This window comes from Emys orbicularis, chromosome 19 (genome assembly GCF_028017835.1).
Source record: "Emys orbicularis isolate rEmyOrb1 chromosome 19, rEmyOrb1.hap1, whole genome shotgun sequence".
Lineage (NCBI taxonomy): Eukaryota > Metazoa > Chordata > Testudines > Emydidae > Emys > Emys orbicularis.
The window spans coordinates 15,717,925-15,731,940 of NC_088701.1; the positions used below are offsets into that span (position 1 = coordinate 15,717,925).

Sequence of the window (14,016 nt, forward strand, 5' to 3'; positions counted from 1 at the left end):
TTTTTTTTTTAATCATATTTTATGACATTTAAAAAACCCCAAAATGCAGCTTTCTGGTTTTACAGTTAAAAATATAGACTAAAAGTTTGAAACTGAGCAAAATATAAGCAGTGTTTTTACACCGAGTTTGGTGGCTCACCAAAACCCTCAAACAAATATATGCCAACGATAGTCACTATACAATACAGCCACAGTCAAACACTAGTGACAGGGTGGTAGCTGCCCCTGGTGTTACTGGTTTCTCCACTCCACTCTATAACAAAGAGACAATTAATACCCAGTCAAGAGCTGAGCAGTAACAAACTGCCTGGAGGAAAAAAACAGACTGAAAGAAACTGACTTTGGTTGGTAGTCTAGCTCCAATTCCCGGACCTCCACACAATGCTAAAACAAAAACCTCACTCAAATGGCCAGTTACACTTGACACCTCCACTGTACTATTCCCTTTTTCACAAGCGAACACTTACAGAGAATGGCTCCCAGCTAAAGGCTTGTGGGAAGTTAAGTTAAAGGCAAAGCCAGTGATGAAAGGACCAGACACAGCTTGTGTATTTTCCCAGCTGGACCCCAGGTCTCCCATTCTTGCCAGGATACTCCCATAGGCAGCCTCTCAGTGAAGAGCATCTCTTGCTGTCATGACACAGCACTGTTTATTCATAGACATTCTGTAACTTAGAACCTTTATGGATAGAAAAGGTGTGAAGAACATGAAGTCCTGGATATACTGTGAATACGTTTGGCATAGAGAATGTCGAGTGATCAGGGCACCCTTCCCAGCAGCTGCATGTCCAATCAAACCTAGTACGTAGTTGGCTTGTCTTGGTCGGTCTTTCTTCAGTGTGTGAGGGGGGGCAAAAGTCAAACTGTAAGGCAGACTCTGCTGATCCTTCGGAGGCCTCGACTGAAAGATCTGCAATGGTCAGACATGCAGAAGGGCTGCAGGAATGCTCCCCCTCCCAGCCGCCATTAACACTATGGAGAGTCAAAGATTCGCCGGGAAATTAAAGAGTCAGGAGAAGAAAACCAGGCGCTATTAGAAAAGATTCTCTTCGAATATTGCCAACAAATCGCTCTGGAAATTCATGTCGATAGTAGCTGCCATCTGAAGGGGGAGAGGAGATAGGAGAATTACAAAGGCTGCAGGATTGATGCTCACAGGAGCACATTGCAGGGATGCTGCACTTGACTCAATGGGTGGCATTAGGGGCCAGGGATTTTGCTGGGCTACCTAAACTTTTTACTGGTATAATCTAGTACTTTTGCCCTATAAAAGTGGACCTAAGTCTCCTGGCACAGTTGTCTGCCAATCTGTTCAAGTTGGGAGTCTTCACTCAGTTCACCGAGGGATCAGCATCCCAGCAAAAGCACTCTGGCCTGCTTGTAACCCCTGGCCGATAAACCCAGCGTGCTCTAGGACTATCAATTAAACTGCAGTGATGCTCTGTCACTCAGCTCACTGCCTGAACATCTGCCTCAAATTGCCCCCCATCAGAGTGCCCAATATCTCCCCCTCCCCCCCCACTCACCGCCTCTCTGCGCCTTCGCTCCTGCTCCCGTTTTCTGGCCATCTCTCTCTGCTGATCCAGCATAGACTGAGAGGACTGTGGCTGAGAGCTCTGTGCTTGGGGCGCAGAGGCTGCAGCTGACACCTGCTGCTGCTGCTGCTGCTGCTCCTGGCGTCTTCGGACTTCTTCCTGAACTCTGCGAGCTTGCTCCAGGGCATCCTCATCATCACGACTCCTGCCAAGACCCAAAAGTGTCATTAGAATGGTGGGGCGCTTTGTGCAAACCCATAAGGCATAGAAGTTTCTTAAACAGCTCTATGGGGGTACTGCTGGGTCCTTCTTCCACCCATGGGCTGGTTCATCATTGCTGTGATGAAGGACTATTTGAGGAAACACCATTCTAGAGTGGGAAGGGAGGTCTCAGATTTGGCTGTTTCAAACTTGTTCCTAGTGTGACCCGTATCTTAGATTTCAGAGTAGCAGCCATGTTAGTCTGTATCAGCAAAAAGAACAGGAGTACTTGTGGCACCTTAGAGTGTCTCATGGATGCCTCCCCTCTGTGATCCTATAACCTTCCTGTGGGAACTCCAGCAATCACTGACATAGTGAAGTCTCTCAGGAAAGGACTCAATGTATTACATTTTTAATGCCAGGTAGCAACTGGAAACGAGGAAGAGCAGCCAGCACCATGTGTCCAGCCATCTCCCCCAGCAAGTGCTCCCTGGGGATCCCAGTTGGAGAATGGGCAGCTAAGGGGTTTCTCCCTGTGGAGTTTGTTGCATAGTCAAGCCACCCATTTCGCGACACCCACACTGTGGAATGGGAAGTGCTTAGCGCATCAAGAGATTCTTGCTCATGTTGCTTCTTGCTTAACAGTACAGTTAGTCAGCTTGAGAAAGAGGAAACCGCAGCTGTTATCCAGCTGGCACACCCAGATACCTCAGTGGTATGAACTGTGAACAGAGTATGATGCTGGAACTCTACAACTTGCACTGGCTCCTGCGTGGGCAAGGAGCCCACCTCCTCGTGAGCCCACCATGGAAGCGGTGGCTATATTACACACACTGATTATGTTCAGAGTTCCTGCACTGCAGCATGTAAGTGCTGCCACGCGTCTAGGCTAACAGAGCCCAGGTACAACCCAAGGGAGCTAGAGAAAAGGTGGCCTGGACAACAGGGCCATGTCTGGTATACCCCTCAAAAGGGCAGTGGAGACAGCTTTACCCTCACTGTCTTCTGGTTGATCATGCTGAAAAACCTGTCTTTTCCCAAAGAATCAGCAGTGGCTCCAAGGCACCAAGCTGACAAGTGAAGCAAAAAGCAGAAGTGACTGTCCCCAATGGGGACATAACCCCATTCACAGCACCTCGGTACCCTGGGGAGACAAGCTTTAGGAGCAATGAAATACAGATGTGCAGGCCTCTCACCTCATCCTTTCCTGCTCCCGCCTCAGCCGCTCCTCCTCCTTTTCCACCTGTTCTGCCTGAGCTTTGAGTGCCTTCTCCCGCTCCTCCTTCTCCCGCGCTGCCCTCTTGAAATGCTCAAAGCTATCGCTGGAGGACTTTGCTGTGGAGGATGGAGTCGTGAGGGGTTTCTGGACCAAGCTTGCCCACGAGCCCATGTTCTTTATTTTCAGATCCTGTGAAGTCAAGAAGGCAGCATTAGTGTTGAACTGGGCCATAGCTAGCAGACAAAGCCTCCCAGCTAATGTTAACAGCACACAGAAGCATGATGAGTCTGGCATGAACCTTAGTGCTAGGCATTATGGTTAAGTTCAGAGAGTCACAGTAAGAGGCCACAGAACTCCCCCAAAATCATTTGCTGAAGGGAACCTTCAGCACTTGTGACCTGTTTCAATACAGCACAGACTGATAGTTACTGAAAGAGGAGGTTACTTACCTATAACTGGAGCTTCTTCGAGATGTGTGGTCCATATTTGTATTCCTCTGAGGGATTACGCACGCGAACCATGCGCCTGCAATCAGAGCTTTTGAAAGTAGTGTGCATTGGTCCGTGCATGCGCCCTGGTTCACCTTGCGCTTCCAGCCGAGGTGATAAAGGGTGAGTCGAACCAGACCGTGTCGCCAGTTCCTTCTCCAACACGAATCAGACAGATGCGTAGCAGAGAGGAAGGAGGGTAGGAAGTGGAATACACATAGGGACCACGCATCTCAAAGAACCTCCAATTACATGCAAGTAACCACCTCTTCTTCGAGTGATGATCCCTACTATTCCACTGGTGGTGATTAACAAGCAGTACCTAAGTCGGAAGAGGGTGCAAGGATGAGGAAGGAATGGTTGTGTGGAGAACTGCCATCCAAAGGAGGCATCTGCCACTGAGTCCTGCACTAAGACAGTGTGCTGCAAAGGTGTGTAAGAACTCCCCGTGGCCACTCTACATTGTCCCTAACTGAAGGGAGTCCATGGTCAAAGCCTGAGCTCTCGTGGAGTTAGCCTGCACCCCTGTGGGGATAGGTAGGCCTGACAGTTGGTAGCAGAGTGAAATGCAACCCGAAATCCATTTAGAGATCCTCTAGGTGGAGATGGCTCGCCCCCTGAGTCTTTCTGCTACTGCAACATATACAGCCTAGGGGAGTTCCTGATTGGTTTTGTTCTCTGCAAGCAACAGGCCAGAGCTCGTCAGACATTGAGGGAATGGAGTTGATGTTCCTCTGCAGATGCGTGTGGTTTCAGGAAGAAAATAGGTAAGTGACTAGATTGATTGATGTGAAACTGGGAGACCACCTTTGGTAAAAAGCTGGGGTGTAGATGTAGGGAAATGATCCTTCTCTAACACTATAAAAGGCGGGTCCTCTATCATAGCTTCAAGTTCACCAACCCTTCTCGCAGAAGTGATAGCAACAAGGAAAGCAACTTTCATGGAAAGGAGGGACAGAGCACGATGGTAACAGTTCAAAGTGTGGTTTCGTTAGCATGGAGAGAACTAGATTCAGGTAACCATTGGGGTGTGATCGTTTGGATGGGAGAGGTTGTGATGAGGCCTTTCCAAAACCTAGTGGTTGTGTAAAGACAGTGCAACCTTCCACTGGACAGTAGAACGCGCTAATCACTGCCAGGTGGACTCTCAAAGAGTTGAGACAAAACCTGATGACTTCAAGGACAGAACATAATCCAGGATCAGGGGGATCCCCATCAGTTCAGGCAGAAGTACTTTTTGTTAGACCCAAGATGAGAAACGTTTCCATTTGGCTCGGTAACATTGCCTAGTGGAGTCCTTCCTGCTGCTGGAGAGGATGTCTTGCACAGCAGGAGAGCACGTGGAGGCTAAAGCAAATGGCCATCCAAATACCATGTTCTGAGGTGGAGCGCATGTGGATTGGGATGCCTGATCTCGCTGTTGTACTGGGTCAGGAGATCGGGGAAGTTGTGGAGGGGAATTGGTGGGCAGAATGACATGTGGAGGAGATTGGGAAACTGGAATTGCGTGGGCCAACAGGGTGCGATCAGAATGACCATTGCGCTGTCTTGTTAGATCTTGTGCAGTACCTGAGGCAGGAGGGAAGGCGTAGTTGATTTGGTCTGACCAAGGGAGCAGAGAGCATCACCCGGAGAGTGGTGACCGAGGCCTCCTCTGGAGCAGTATGTGGTACATTTGCTGTTAGTTTGTGATGTGAATAGGTCTCTGGTCAGGGTCCTCCATCAGGTGAAGATGCTGTGTACTACTGAATTGTGTACTACTGAATTGTGAAGTTCCCTCTCGTGGGAATTGCAAAACGTCTGCTGATCGAGTCTGAGACTACATTCTGTGTCCCTGGATGACAGCCTGCAGACAAGAGAATCTGGTGATTGATGAACCAATTGCAGAGATTGTGCATAGAGCGGCCCATCATGTTCCTGTTTGTTGATATAGGAAACGGCAGTAGTGTTGTCTGACATGAGGAGACCATGATGGGAGTGAATAAACACAAGAAAGGATTGGCATGCCTTTCTTACAGCTCAGAGTTCCAGGATATTTATGTACATCCTGGATTCTCGGGGAGACCATGTGGCCTGTGCTCATCCATGTGGGCTCTTCAGCCTATCGGGGATGCATTGGTGATGATCATCTTGTCTGGTAGGAGGGAAGGAAGGGAACCCGCACGCATATATGACGTGGCTCTGACCACCATCGGAGGGATGACAGCATGAAATCCAGGGAGTGATGATTTGGTGAGTAAACGTACTGGAGCCACGTCTCAAGGCAGCAAAGGTGGAGTTGTGCAAATGGATCACACATGTACACAAAAGCCACGTGGCCCAGGAGGGACAGGCAAGTCCTGGCTGGTACATAATGATTGCTCATGATGTGAGTTATGGCGTCACTAACTGTCTAGAACCTGTCTTTCAGTAAGTAGGCCCGTACTGTGTCCGAACTGATGATAGCTCCTGTGAAGTCCAGAGACTGTGTGGGGTCTAGGATTGGATTTCTTGACATTGATGTGGACTCCAAGGTGTAGCGGGGTGAACGCCCGCTCCAGCCCTGAAGGGGCTGGAAAAGCCCTGCAGAGGGCTGGGGCTGTGTAAAGGAGCAAAACCCCGGCTGATTGGGGAAGTGGCTGCAGCTGGGGCCACTCCCCAAACTGAGCCTTAGAAGAAGGCCAGGGTAGCCAGAGCTGAAGAGTCTCCCTCTGACTGCAGAGAGAGACAGGCCTGGCTGCAGGGAGCTCACCCGGGGACCTAGAGTGAGGCAGGGCTGGGGAAAGGTCTTGGGGGCTGGGAAGCCCTAGGCCAGCAACTCCCCAGGCTGCAGGGCCTGGTCCTAGGCCCATATAGGTATTGGGGTTGCAGAGGGGCAACCTGAGGGTGGGTAAAGGCAGACAGTCCAAACCCTTTGTTGCCTGTGATGGTTGGCTGATAGACTGCGGTCTGCCCCAGGGCGCGGGGGCTAGATGGTGACTGGCAGTAGCCATGACTGAGGCGACACTGGGATAGGGGGTGGGGAGACCCAGAGAGAGAGACTGGGGTACTGCCAGGGGGGCAGCACCCAAGCCAAGGGCACTGGGGTCCGGGAGGGATACGGGGGCCAATGACAGGTGGGACACCAGGCCTGCAGAGGGCGATCCGGATGCTGGTGAGCTAATTCCCGAGACGATCAGTAGGAGGCGCCGCAGGGGGGAGTCCACGCCTGATTACACAAGGGATGAAAGGAAGTTGAGCAACATGGAGGTTGCTTCTTGCCTGGATCGTGCAATTAGAAGCCAATCTAATGTCTGACATAGGCCGCAAAGATGGAAAAAACTTTGGCGAAGACTCGGAGTGGTGGCTATTCTGAAGGGGAGCACCCTGTACTGGAAATAGTGGGTGCCCACTATGAATCTCAGGAAATGTCTGTGGGACGGATAGATATCAATGTGAAAATAAGCAACTTTCATATCGAGAACCGTAAACCACATGCCCTTTTCTATGGATAGGATAATCGCTGCCAGCATGACCATATAAAACTTGAGCTTGTGAATGTACCAACAGATGTCGGAGATTGAGGATTGGTCTCCACCTGCCTTTCTTCTTGGGTATCAAGAAGTAAGTTGAGTAAAACCCTGTTCCCTGGTATTCTCTGTGTGTGTGTGTTCTACTGCTCCCTGTTGTAATAAGGAGTTCACCATTTGGGTGAGAATGCTGTTGTGAGGGCGGTCCTGAAGAGGGACAGCGAGGGGGGTCTCGGAGGAGATAATTCGATGAACTCAATCACATAGCCCTGGTGGATGATGTTCAACACCCATTTGTCTATTATCATCACACTCCAACTGTGGGGAAAGAGTGCTAAATGACCCCCAACGGGGGGGAGTGTGGTTGTGAGGTTGCAGGCATAGTTGTTGGCAGCTCTGGGGCTCGCCTCAGAAATACTTCTTGGTTGGAGGTTGTAGCTGTGATGTTGAAGCATGCAAAGGAGGCCCAGGAGGGGGCGAGATAGCTGAGTCTTTTGATGCTTCCTTGGAGGCTCAGGGGGTCTTTGAAGGCAAAATTGTGGGGACCTATAGCACTGGTGGAATTTGAGCTTGGGGGCAGGAGCATAGATGCCCAGTGAGCGAAGGGTGGCTCTGGAGTCCTTGAGGGAATGCAGCGATTTATCTGTCTTTTGGTTAAAAGGATGGGATTCACCAAAAGCGAGGTCTTCAACAGTGTTCTGTACCTCCCTCGGGAAAGGACAGTTACCTGTTCCGTAACTGGCGTTCGAGATCATAGAATCATAGAATCATAGAATATCAGGGTTGGAAGGGACCTCAAGAGGTCATCTAGTCCAACCCCCTGCTCAAAGCAGGACCAATTCCCAACTAAATCATCATGTTGCTCAGATGTGTTGCTCATGTCTATTCCACAGTAGGTGTGCGTGCTCGCCACGTGCACCGGTGCCGAAAGTTTTTCCCTCAGAAGTACCCGTAGGGGGAGCGCTGCTGCGACCCCTGGAGTGGCGCCTCTATAGCGCGCTATAAGGGGAGCCGCGTGCTCCCCCCACCCTCAGTTCCTTCTTGCCGGACCAACTCCAACAGAGGGGAAGGAGGGCGGGATGTGGAATAGACATGAGCAACACATCGTGAAGAATGCCAGTTACGGAACAGGTAACTGTCCTTTCTTCTTCAAGTGCTTGCTCATGTGTATTCCACAGTAGCTGATTGCAAGCTATGTCTGATGGAGGTGGGTAGGAGTTCAGATTCCCTGGCTGAAGCACAGCTCTACCGAAAACAGCGTCATCCCTGGTGTGGGAGACGATCGCATAGTGCGATGTGAACGTGTGTACTGAGGACCAGGTAGCTCCTCTACTGATGTCCTGGATAGGGACATGGGCTACAAAGGCCGCCGCCGAGGCCTGAACCCTTGTCGAGTGAGCCCTTATGATAGGTGGTGCGGGAACCCCTGCTAGGTCGTAGCATGTGTGGATGCATGATGTAATCCACCGGGAAAGCCTCTGGATGGAGATCAGTTGACCCCTCATGCGCTCGACTGAAGCAACAAAGCGTTGCGAAGAGCTAGTCTGATCCAGACTCTGTGCACATCGAGCGTATGGAGGCGACGTTCCTCGTTAGAGGCATGAGGTTTGGGGCAGAGGATAGGCAGGAAGATGTCCTGGCCCATGGGAAAAACGGAGACTACCTTAGGGAGGAATGCCGGGTGTGGGCAGAGCTGAATCTTGTCCTTGTGAAAGACTGTGTAAGGGGGGGTCGCAGGTCAGGGCCCCAAGCTCCGAGACCCGCCAGGCTGACGTGATGGCCCCGAGGAAGGCCACCTTCCATGAAAGGTGAGACCATGAGCATGTGGCCAGGGGTTCGAACGGGGGCCCCGTGAGGCGGGATAACACTAAATTTAGATCCCACTGAGGGACAGGGGTTCTAGCATAAGGAAAGGACCGATCTAGCCCTTTGAGGAAACGCCCAGTCATGGCATGGGAGAAAACGGAGCAGCCCTGGACCGGCAGATGGAACGCCGAAATAGCCGCCAGGTGCACCCTGACGGAGGAAGGGGCGAGGCCTTGAGTTCTAAGGTGAAGAAGGTACTCAAGGATAAGTTGGAGCAGGGCAGACATTGGGGAAGTACCCTGCTCGCCCGCCCACCTGGAGAACCTGGACCACTTCGTCAGGTAGGCTCGGCGCGTAGATGGCTTTCTACTTTCGAGGAGGACACGCCTGACCCCTTCCGAACACCTTCTCTCCTCCGCATCTAGCCAATGATCAGCCACGCTGTCAAATGGAGGTTGGCCAGATTGGGGTGGAGGCAGCGGCCCTGGTCGAGTAGGTCCGGGCGCAGCGGCAACGGCCGCGGAGGGGCCACGAGCAAGCCCAGGAGGGTCCTGTACCAATGTTTCTGGGACCAAGCTGGGGCGATCAGGAGGACGCGCGCCTTGTCCGTTTTCACTTTCTCCAGTACCTTGCCAATGAGGGGAAACAGGGGAAAGGCGTAAAGGAGTTGACCCGACCATGACAGGAGAAAGGCATCTGAGATCGCGTTCCTCCCCATGCCCCCTCTGGAACAGAACCTGTGGCAACGGCGGTTCTGTCAATACCGAGAGGATCTTGTCCAGTTTGTCCCAGGCCTGGGAGAACTCTGAGGCCAACCAGAGTTGGAGTGGCCTCATCCGAAGCCTGGCGTGGCGGACCACGTACGTGCACGCCGCCATGTGGCCCAGGAGCTGCAGGCATGCCCTGGCTGTGGTGACGGGGAACTCCGTGACTGAGGCTATAAGTCCCTTCAGGGTCTGGAACCTGTCCAGGGGAAGGGAGGCTGTGGCCTTGGAGGCATCCAGGAGAGTGCCTATGAATTCTATGCGCTGCACCGGAACCAATGTTGACTTGGCCTCGTTTATTAGGAGGCCTAGGTTGGCACACGTAGCCAAGAGCAGGTCCACGTGGTTCTGTACCTGGGACTGCAAGCTGCCCTTGAGCAGCCAGTCGTCGAATAGGGGAATATCTGTACCCCTCGGCGACTGAGGTAGGCCGCCACTACCGCCATACACTTTGTGAATACCCTGGGCGCGGTGGACAGGCCAAACGGGAGGACCGTAAATTGGTAGTGGTCCTGTCCCACTAGGAAATGGAGGAAGCGTCTGTGCCCCTCGAATATATGGATATGGAAGTATGCGTCCTGAAGATCCAGGGCCGCATACCAATCGCCAGGGTCCAGAGTGGGTATGATACATGCCAGAGACACGATGCGGAACTGGCATTTTGCCATGAACTGATTGAGGTCTCGCAGATCCAGGATGGGCCTGAGCCCCCCTTTCGCCTTGGGGATCAGGAAGTAACGGGAGTAAAACCCTTTCCTCCGGAACTCCCCCGGAACCTTCTCCACAGCTCCCAAGCTGAGGAGCTGATCCACTTCCTGCTGTAGCGGGGTAAATGCGACGGATCCCCCTTGCCATCCGAGGGAGGGGGGTGGGAGGGCGTGTAACCCTGGGAAATGGTGTTGAGGACCCATCGGTCCGATGTTATTCGGGACCATTCCATAAGGAATGCACACAAGCGGTTGCTGAAGGCAAACTTTATTGGTAGGAGGGTCCTCTCAGGGGTCACCGGGGTACCCTCCTGCAACCAGTCAAAACCGCCTCTTGCCCTGCTGCTTGCCCCTGGAGGGCCGAAGCTGCGGGGCAGAGCGAGACTGCCTCTGAGGTCGCCTCCTTTGGGTCTTGGATCTCTTGTAGGCGGGCTCGTATCTCGGCTGGGGCGCAGGGACGGAGGCTTGCGTCTTAGGCTTGTCCTGGGGTGGGACGTAGAGCCCAAGGGTTTGAAGGGTAGTACGTGAGTCCTTCATGCCATAGAGCCGCACGTCTGTTTGTTCTGCGAAGAGCCTCCGCGGAGAGCCCAGACAGCAGTAGCCACGATGCCCTGCGCATGGACACGGCCGAGGACACGGACCGAGCAGCCGTGTCAGCTGCACCCGACGCCGCCTGCAGAGCAGCCTTCGCGGCGGCGGCGCCCTCCTCCACCAGTGCCTTAAAATCCTTCCATTCGCGCTCTGGAAGGGAGGGCTCGAATTTCGGCCGTGACCCCCACAAGTTAAACTCATATCAACTGAGGAGGGCCTGGTGGTTGGCCACCCGGAGCTGGAAGCTGGCCGACGAATAAAGCTTCCTGCCAAACGAGTCAAGTCTTTTAGAGTCTTTATTTTTGGGTGTGGGTCCTGGTTGACCCCGTCTTTCCCTATGATTTACAGACTCCACCACTAGGGAGTTGGGGGCCGGGTGGGTATAAAGGTATTTGTGCCCTTTCGTGGGCACGAAGTATTTGCGCTCTGCCTTTTTTGATATTGGGATGAGGGAGGCCGGCGTTGGCCAGAGGGCATTGGAGATATTAGCCACCCCTTCGTGCAGCAGGAGGGCCACTCTGCCTGGTACCGAGGATGAGAGCACGTTAAACAGTGAGTCTGAGGGTCCCTCCATCTCCTCAGCTTGGAGTTGGAGACAGGATGCAACTTGCTTTAGTAGCTCCTGATGAGCCCTGAAGTCCTCCTGCGGTGCGGAGGGGGGGTGGGGCTGCAATTTTGTCATCTGGTGCAGGGGAGGGGGCCGGTACGGGGCTCTGCACGTCGGCCGGTGCCACGGGATCCACCCCTTGGTTGGACTCCTCGTGCGGTGCTGAGGATCCATGATCCACCGATCTATCCCTCGGGGGTCTGGATAGTGCGGCTGAAGGGGCCTCCGATGCCCCGGCTATTGACCGAGGGCCTTGCTGGGCGTGCACAGGGAGCCAGGGGTCCACTGGCCTTGCCACAGGGGCCCTTGCCATTGACTGTGGTGCGGCACCAGCGGCACCAGCTAGTCAGGTTGGCCCGGCTGAGTCGTAGGGCGCTGCCTGTAGGCCGAGGTCGGGGTTACCAACGACCTATCGGTGCCGTGGGAGCGGTACGAGCGGTGATACCGAGAGCAACGTCTGCCATGGGACCGGGACTCCGATATCGACAAACGGTGCCGCCTCGAGCTGCTACTCCTCGAGACGCTTCGACGCCTGGATCCGCGACGACGCGGAGCTGGCGATCCCCGCCAGGAGCCGTGGGCACGGTGCCTCGATGTGAGAGAGCTGGAGCTCTTGCTCTCTCTCAACGCCTTTGAGAGGACAGGGCCTTTCTCTGCTTCTTGGACGGGGAGCGGTGCCGGCCATCGGAAGGTGCCGGGAGATGGCGGCGCACCGAAGACGAAGTGCCCGGTGCCGATTCTGCTCGGTGCACCAGGGTTGGGGCCAGTGCTGACTCCATGAGAAGGGCCCGAAGTCTAATGTCTCTCTCTTTTTGAGTTCTGGGTTTAAAGGACCTGCAGATTTTACAGCGGTCGCTGATGTGAGATTCGCCCAAGCAGCGGAGACAGTCGGCGTGCGGGTCACTTCTAGGCCTCCAACACCTGCAAGACTCGCACGATCTAAACCCTGGGGCCCGGAGCATGCCCCGGCCCGAACACTAACTAACTAAGCTGAAACTTTATTGAACTAATACACACAGGTACTAACAACGACGAAACGAGCTCTGGGACGAGCTGCAGCAAAGCTGGAGCAAGTAGTTCCGATGCACCGTCACTGGCGGCAAGAAGGAACTGAGGGTGGGGGGAGCACACAGCTCCCCTTATAGTGCGCTACAGAGGTGCCACTCCAGGGGTCGCAGCAGCGCTCCCCCTACGGGTACTGCTGAGGGAAAAACTTCCGGCACCGGTGCACGTGGCGAGCACGCACACCTACTGTGGAATACACATGAGCAAGCACTCGAAGAAGAAACCAAAGGAATGGAGCCAAGACATTCTACGCATAACTATGGCGGTAGCCATGGCCCTGCAAGAGGTATCTGCTGCATCTACCCCCGACTGGAGGGCTATTCTGGCTATCAGCTTCCCTTCCTCAATAAGTGTCTGAAAGTGAGCCCAATCGTGTTGTGGCAGGCTATCAGTAAATTCCTGGAACTTGCTGTAATTCAGGAAGTCGCACTTGACTAGTAATGCCTGAGAGTTCACAATACAGAATTGAAGGCTGGCTAAGGAAAACACCTTGCGTCCCAAAAGGACCAAATGTTTGCCCTCCTTATCATCAGGCGTAGATTGAAGGTGCTGTTGCTTGGCTTGTGCAGTTGTTGCCTGGACAATTAGGGTGTTTGGAGGAGAATGCAAAAAATAAAAAATAAAAGGGGGGGGGGTCTCAGACCCCTTAGCAAGAACGTAATGCTTTTTGGCCCCTCTGGGGTAGCCATACATGTGGGAGGGGTGTGCCACATGGTCCTGGCAGGCTCCAGAACAGCTTCAGTAATAGGAAGTGCAATTGTGGCTGGTCCCGGGGTCCTAGATTTCTTCCAGCGGAAACTGGAGTTCCCTTGAGAATCTCTGCAACAGTTCCTTGAAATTGCCTGAAGTCATCCAGAGGCGAAGGGGATGCTGCAGTCACTGCTTCATCTGGAGACGAAGAGGGAAAACGTACCAATTCTTGCAGCACCGCGGGGACCAGACGGAGGTGTTCCTCCTCTACCAACAGATCTGAGAGTCTGCTCGAAGGAGCCTTTAAGCAGGAGGCAGGCAAAATGTCCTGTGGACCAGGCTGGTTCCAAGGGGGAGGGGGGGGAAGAGGGTATTGGGACCAGGTCCCCAGTATAGCCAATAGGCCAGATCTGAGGAAGGTTGTGGTGGCCCCCACGGTACCAATGGCTCTGAGGCCGTTGAAAAGGTGGATGCTGCCATGGATGTAGCAGTCTCTGTGAAGACACGTAGGGGTGATAGGACATAGCTGGTTCCTCTCCTGGTTCCGATTCTTCAGAGGAGGAGAAGGCAGACTGGTTCAAATGGTGGTACCGTCCGAACCGGCGGAAGGGTGTAGACCATCGGAGCAGATGGTGAGAGGACCTGTAGTGGGGACATATCCTGAGGTGAAGAAATCCTCTCTAAAGGTGGAAGGGCTGGCTGGCTGGGGTGACTTTGGGTCCGGCAAGGTGAACATGTCCTGGGGTTCAGGTACAATTCCAGATCTCCCCGGTGTCACAGGCACCCTTTCCCTGGGCTCGTATCAGTGCCGGTGGCATGGACTTTCCCAGAACAGGAGGATTCCATGTCTTGTGG

General features: G+C 53.5%; 1 pseudogene; it reads right to left on the minus strand.

The window, feature by feature from the left end:
• Window positions 1-234: 234 nt before the first annotated feature.
• LOC135891601 (bromodomain-containing protein 4-like) overlaps window positions 235-14,016 on the minus strand; it is a 146,908-nt pseudogene continuing 133,126 nt past the window's right edge.